Below are 7,927 nucleotides of genomic sequence, written 5' to 3' on the forward strand. Positions count from 1 at the left end.
GCAACTGTTACCCTTCGTGGGTTGAAGTCTCCATCAACGTGGATGTACGATAGCACCACCTATCGGAACCACGCCAAAAATCTCCGTGTCTCCAAATTGCGTTTGCACACTCCAATCCCTTCTCTTTACATTCTTGCAACTTGCATGCTTTAATTTCCGCTGCTCATATACTCTTTGTATGCTTGCATGCTTGCTTGATATGTATTGTGAATGTTTAAACTTGTGCTAATACTCCACATGAACCTAAAGACTTAAAAACTGTAACTTTTTCTTGATTAGAGTCTATTCACCCCCCCCCCCCTCTAGACACCACTTCTCGATCCTTTCAACCACCTAGTTTCACGTACCAGCAAAAGAAAAAAGATTTTCTATGATTTAAGACATTACTTCTGGGATGACCCACACCTTTATAAAGAAGGAGTAGATGGTGTTATTAGACGTTGTGTCCCTGAGCATGAACAGGAAAAGATCTTACGCAAGTGTCACTCTGAGGCTTACGGAGGACACCATGCTGGAGATAGAACTGCACATAAGGTATTGCAATCCGGTTTTTATTAGCCTACTCTCTTCAAGGATGCCCATAAGATTTTCTTGTCTTGTGATGAATGTCAAAGATTTGGTAACATTAGTAGACGTCAAGAAATGCCTATGAATTATTCACAAGTTATTGAACCATTTGATGTTTGGGGCTTTGATTATAGGGGACCGTTTCCTTCCTCTAATGGGTATACACATATTTTAGTTGAATATGATTGCGTTACTAAGTGGGTAGAAGCTATTCCAACAAGTAGTGTTGATCATAACACCTCTATTAAGATGCTTAAAGAAGTTGTTTTTCTAACGTTTGGAGTCCCTAGATACTTAGTGACTAATGGTGGTTCACATTTTATTCATGGTGCTTTTAGTAAGATGCTTGCTAAGTATGATGTTAATCATAGAATTACATCTCCATATCATCCACAGTCTAGTGGTCAAGTAGAACTGAGCAATAGAGAGCTTAAATTAATTTTGCAAAAGACTGTTAATAGGTCTACAAAAAATTGGTCCAAGAAACTTGATGATGATGCATTATGGGCCTATAGAATTGCATATAAAAATACTACGGGTATGTCTCCGTATAAAATGGTTTTATGGAAAAGCATGTCACTTACCTCTCGAATTAGAACATAAGGCATATTGGGCCATTAAAGAGCTCAATTATGATTTCAAACTTGCCGGTGAGAAGATACTATTTGACATTAGCTCACTTGATGAGTGGAGAACCCAGGCCTATGAGAATGCTAAACTGTTTAAAGAAAAAGTTAAAAGATGGCATGACAAAAGGATACAAAAACGTGAGTTTAATGTGTGTGATTATGTATTGTTATACAACTCTTGTTTAAGATTTTTTTTGCAGGTAAACTCCTCCCTAAATGGGAAGGTCCGTACGTTATCGAGGAGGTCTATTGTTCCGGTGCCATAAAAATCAACAACTTTGAAGGCACAAATCCGAGGGTGGTGAACGGTCAAAGAATCAAACATTACATCTCAGGTAATCCCATAAATGTTGAAACTAATGTCATTGAAATTGTAACCCTAGAGGAGTATACAAGGGACACCTTACAGAACGTTTCAGCCTTCGAAAAGGAAGAGGTATGCGGTACGGTAAGTAAACTGACTCCAAAACAGTTCTAATAGCAGTTTTTCTCCATTTTGGAATATTTAAGAACATAGGAAAATAATAAGAAGTCTGGAAAGGACACGAGGCATCCACGAGGGTGGAGGGCACGCCCTACCCCCATGGGCGCGCCCCTGCCTCGTGGGCACCTCGTGTGCCTTCTGGACTCCGTTTTCTTGCACCCTAAAGGTTTTGACCACTGTACCACGCAAATATCTCCTGTCTTTGTTTCGAGCTGTTTTCTGATAGATCTAGATCACCATGACGTCTTCAAGTTCCCCCAAGGACAAGTTTTTCGAGAGGGTCATCAACCCCTACCTCGCGGAGGTGCTGCAACACCCTCAAACCATTGAGTTGCGTGAGGGGTGCTTCACATCCGCGATGTTGAGGGACCAAGGAGGGTCGAAAGCGTGGAGACAAGACTTGAAGCAATGGAGCAACAAGTTTTCAAGTGCCAGGGGATGGTGGAACGTGGACTCGACGCCAACCACATGATGATCGCGGAGTTCACCAGCAAGCACAAGTTGGATGCCAAGGACATTGGGAAGACCATCATCAAGCTTCACGAGAAAATCGAGCACCTCCAAGCCCAGATCTATGACCTGCAAAACCAAAACTATGAGTATGAATATATATTCAAGAGGATGAGTTTGACTGCAGATTCGAGGATCCCGGAGACTCGATCATCCTTCTATGATGGTGAGCCTATGCCTTGGAAGACGGACGACAAGCCTACATCATCAACAACTCCATCATCACTACCACCAAAGGAGAATTGAGTATTGGGTATGGGCACTCCCCTTGGCAACTGCCAAGCTTGGGGGAGTGCCCCGGTATCGTATCACCATCACACTTCTATCTTTACCTTTTTTTTAGTTCGATCCTTTTGGTAATATCTTTATCTAGTAGAATAAAGTTTTAGTATGATTTACTTTTGAGTTTTGATTTATGATCCTTCTATGTAATCGAGTCCGTGAGCTATATATAATAAAGATTAGTTTTGAGTCAAGGGCTTGATTACCTTGCTTTGATCTTGAGGAATAAAAGAAAGAATAAAAAATAAATATAGAGATCATATTGGTCTTATGGAGAGTAATGACTTCACATATAAAGAGTATGATGAATAAAAGTTGTTGAGAGTTGACAAACATAGTTTTGGTCATCGTTGCAATTAATAGGAAGTAATAAAGAAAGAGAGGTTTTCACATATAAATATACTATCTTGGACATCTTTTATGATTGTGAGCACTCGTTAAAATATGACATGCTAAAAAGGTGATGTTGGCAAGGAAGACAACGTAATGGGTTATGTTTTCTTACATCTGAAATAAATTATATTGTCATGGATCATCCAACATGTTGAGCTTGCCTTTCCCCCTCATTCTAGCCAAATTCTTTGCACCAAGTAGAGATACTACTTGTGCTTCCAAATATCCTTAAACCCAGTTTTTCCATGAGAGTCCACCATATCTACCTATGGATTCAGTAAGATCCTTCAAGTAAGTTGTCATAGTTGCAAGCAATAAAAATTGCTCTCTAAATATGTATGATTTATTAGTGTGGAGAAAATAATCATTATACGATCTTGTGATGTGGAAGAAATAAAAGCAACAGACTGCATAATAAAGGTCCATATCACAAGTGGCAATATAAAGTGACATTCTTTTGCATTAAGATTTCGTGCATCCAACCATAAAAATGAAGGAAATATGCCCTAGAGTAATAATAATAAAGTTATTATTCATTTCCTTATTTCATGATAAATTTTTATTATTCATGCTAGAATTGTATTAACCGGAAACATAATGCATGTGTGAATACATAGACAAACATAGTGTCACTAGTATGCCTCTACTTGACTAGCTCATTGATCAAAGATGGTTAAGTTTCCTAGCCATATACATGAATTGCTATTTGATCAATGGGATCACATCATTAGGAGAATTATGTGATTGACTTGACCCATTTCGTTAGCTTAGCACTTGATCGTTTAAGATTACTGCTATTGCTTTCTTCATGACTTATACATGTTCCTATTACTATGAGATTATGCAACTACTGAATACCGGAGGAACACTTTGTGTTCTACCAAACGTCACAACATAATTGGGTGATTATAAAGGTGCTCTACAGGTGTCTCCAATGGTGTTCGTGGAGTTGGCCTAGATCAAGAATAGGATTTGTCACTCCGATTGTTCGAGAGGTATCTCTAGGCCCTCTCGGTAATGCACATCACTATAAGCCTTGCAAGCAGTGTGACTAATGAGTTAGTTGCGGGATGTTGCATTGCGGAACGAGTAAAGAGACTTGACGGTAACGAGATTGAACTAGGTATTGAGATACCGACGATCGGATCTCGGGCAAGTAACATACCGATGACAAAGGGAACAACATATGTTGTTATGCGGTTTGACCGATAAAGATCTTCGTAGAATATGTAGGAACCAATATGAGCATCCAGGTTCCGCTATTGGTTATTGACCGCAGATGTGTCTCGGTCATGTCTACATAGTTATCAAACCCGTAGGGTCCGCACGCGTAAAGTTCTGTGACAATCAGTATCATGAGTTTTTGTGTTTTGATGCACCGAAGGTAGTTTGGAGTCCCGGATATGATCACAAACATGACGAGGAGTCTCGAAATGGTTGAGACGTAAAGATCGATATATTGGAAGGTTATATTCAGACACCGGATGAGTTCCGGGGGTTATTGGATAAATACCGGAGAACCGGGAGGTTACCGGAACCTCCCGGGGGGTTATTGGGCCTTATGGGCCCAAGTGGAGGAAGAGGAGAGGCGGCCATCTAGGGGCACGCGCCCCCCCTAGCCCAAACCGATTTGGACTAGGGGGCCAGCCCCCCCCCCTTTCCTTCTTCTTCTCCTCCCCTTCCTTCCCCTCTCCTACTAGGACTAGGAAAGAGGGGGAATCCTACTTGGAGTAGGATTGCCCCCCTTGGGCGCGCCTCCTCCTCCTTGGCCGCCCCCTCCTCCTCTCCATCCTTTATATACGGGGAGGGGTCACCCCTTGGAGATACAACAATTGATCTGTTGATCTCTTAGCCGTGTGCGGTGCCCCCCTCCACCATAATCCACCTCGGTTACATCGAAGCGGTGCTTAGGTGAAGCCCTGCGACGGTAGCTTCATCAACATCGTCACCACGCCGTCGTGCTGACGAAACTCTCCCTCGAGCTCTACTGGATCATGAGTTCGCGAGACATCACCGAGCTGAACGTGTGCTGAACGCGGAGGTGCCATACGTTCGGTTTTGAGGATCGGTCGATTGTGAAGACGTACGACTACATCAACCGCGTTGTTATAACGCTTCCACTTAACGGTCTACGAGGGTGCTACCTCTTTTAGCACCGCGTTGGTTTTCCCCGAAGAGGAAGGGATGATGCAGCAAAGTAGCATAAGTTTGTCCCTCAGTTTTTGAGAACCAAGGTCTCAATCCAGTAGGAGGCTATGCGCAAGTCCCACGTACCTGCACAAAACAAATAAATCCACGCAACCAACGCAAATAGGGGTTGTCAATCCCTATAGGGCCACTTACGAGAGTGAGATCTGATAGATATGATAAGATAATATTTTTGGTATTTTTATGATAAAGATGCAAAGTAAAATAAAAGCAAAGTAAATAGCAAAGTAAATAACTAAGTAGTAGGAGATTGATATGATAAAGATAGACCCGGGGGCCATAGGTTTTAATAGTGGCTTCTCTCGAGAGCATAAGTATTCTACGGTGGGTGAACAAGTTACTGTTGAGCAATTGACAGAATTGAGCATAGTTATGAGAATATCTAGGTATGATCATGTATATAGGCATCACGTCCGAGACAAGTAGACCGACTCCTGCCTGCATCTACTACTATTACACCACCCATCGACCGCTATCCAGCATGCATCTAGAGTCTTATGTTAAAATAGAGTAATGCCTTAAGCAAGATGGCATGATATAGAGGGATAGACTCATGCAATATGAAGAAAACCCCATCTTGTTATCCTCGATGGCAACAATACAATACGTGCCTTGATGCCCTTACTGTCACCGGGAAAGGACACCGCAAGATTGAACCCAAAGCTAAGAACTTCTCCCATTGCAAGAAAGATCAATCTAGTAGGCCAAACCAAATTGATAATTCGAAGAGACTTGCAAAGATAACCAATCATACATAAAAGAATTCAGAGAAGATTCAAATATTATTCATAGATAGACTTGATCATAAACCCACAATTCATCGGTCTCAACAAACACACCGCAAAAAGAAGATTACATCGAATAGATCTCCACAAGAGAGGGGGAAAACATTGTATTGAGATCCAAAAAGAAAGAATAAGCCATCTAGCTACTAACTATGGACCCGTAGGTCTGAAGTAAACTACTCACAGTTCATCGGAGAGGTATGGTGTTGATGTAGAAGCCCTCCATGATCGATGCCCCCTCCGGTGGAGCTTTGGAACAGGCCCCAAGATGGGATCTCGTGGATACAGAAAGTTACAGCGGTGGAATTAGGGTTTTGGCTCCGTATCTGATCGTTTGGGGGTACGTGGGTATATATAGGAGGAAGAAGTACGTCGGTGGAGCAACAGGGGCCCCACGAGGGCGGAGGGCACACCTGGGGGTGGGGCAGGCGCGCCCCCCTACCTCGTGGCCTCCTGTTGATTGGCTTGACGTCGGGTCCAAGTCTCCTGAGTTGTATTCGGTGAGAAAATCATATTCCCGAAGGTTGCATTCCGTTTGGACTCTGTTTGATATTCCTTTTCTTCAAAACCCTAAAACAAGCAAAAACAGCAATTCTGGGCTGGGCCTCCGATTAATAGGTTAGTCCCAAAAATAATATAAAAGTGGATAATAAAGCCCAATATTGTCCAAAACAGTAGATAATATAGCATGGAGCAATCAAAAATTATAGATACGTTGGAGACGTATCAGAGGGTACGTGGACAACACTCTCCCCTCTCGTTGCTATGCATCACCATGATCTTGCATTTGCGTAGGAATTTGTTTGAAATTACTATGTTCCCCAACAGTGGCATCCTTATGCGTAGATGTTATATGCACGAGTAGAACACAAGTGAGTTGTGGGCGATACAAGTCATACTACTTACCAGCATGTCATACTTTGGTTCGGCGGCATTGTTGCATGAAGCGGCCCGGACCGACATTACGCGTACGCTTACAAGAGACTAGTTCTACCGACATGCTTTGCACATAGGTGGCTGGCGGGTGTCAGTTTCTCCAACTTTAGTTGAACCGAGTGTACCTACGCCCGGTCCTTGAGAAGGTTAAAACAGCACTAACTTGACAAACTATCGTTGTGGTTTTGATGCGTAGGTAAGAACGGTTCTTGCTCAGCCCGTAGCAGCCACGTAAAACTTGCAACAACAAAGTAGAGGACGTCTAACTTGTTTTTGCAGGGCATGTTGTGATGTGATATGGTCAAGACATGATGCTATATTTATTGTATGAGATGATCATGTTTTGTAACGGAGTTATCGACAGCTGGCAGGAGCCATATGGTTGTCGCTTTATAGTATGCAATGCAATCACCATGTAATTGCTTTACTTTATCACTAAGCGGTAGCGATAGTCATAGAAGAAATAGTTGGCGAGACGACAACGATTCTACGATGGAGATCAAGGTGTCGCGTCGGTGACGATGGTGATCATGATGGTGCTTTGGAGATAGAGATCAAAGGCACAAGATGATGATGGCCATATCATATCACTTATATTGATTGCATGTGATGTTTATCATTTATGCATCTTATTTTGCTTTGTTTGATGGTAGCATTATAAAATGATCTCTCACTAAATTTCAAGGTAAAAGTGTTCTCCCTGATTATGCACCGTTGCCAAAGGTCATCGTGCCGAGACACCACGTGATGATCGGGTGTGATAAGCTCAACGTTCATCTACAACGGGTGTAAGACAGTTTTGCACATGCAGAATACTCGGGTTAAACTTGACGAGCCTAGCATATGCATATATGGCCTCGGAACACTGAGACCGAAAGGTCGAGCGTGAATCATATAGTATATATGATCAACATAGTGATGTTCACCATTGAAAACTACTCCATTTCACGTGATGATCGGTTATGGTTTAGTTGATATGGATCACGTGATCACTTAGATGATTAGAGGGATGTCTATCTAAGTGGGAGTTCTTAAGTAATATGATTAATTGAACTTAAATTTATCATGAACTTAGTACCTGATAGTATTTTGCTTCTCTATGTTATTGTAGAAAGATGGCACGTGATATTGTT

The sequence above is a fragment of the Triticum urartu genome, chromosome 3, assembly GCF_003073215.2.
Source record: "Triticum urartu cultivar G1812 chromosome 3, Tu2.1, whole genome shotgun sequence".
Classification (NCBI taxonomy): Eukaryota; Viridiplantae; Streptophyta; class Magnoliopsida; order Poales; family Poaceae; genus Triticum; species Triticum urartu.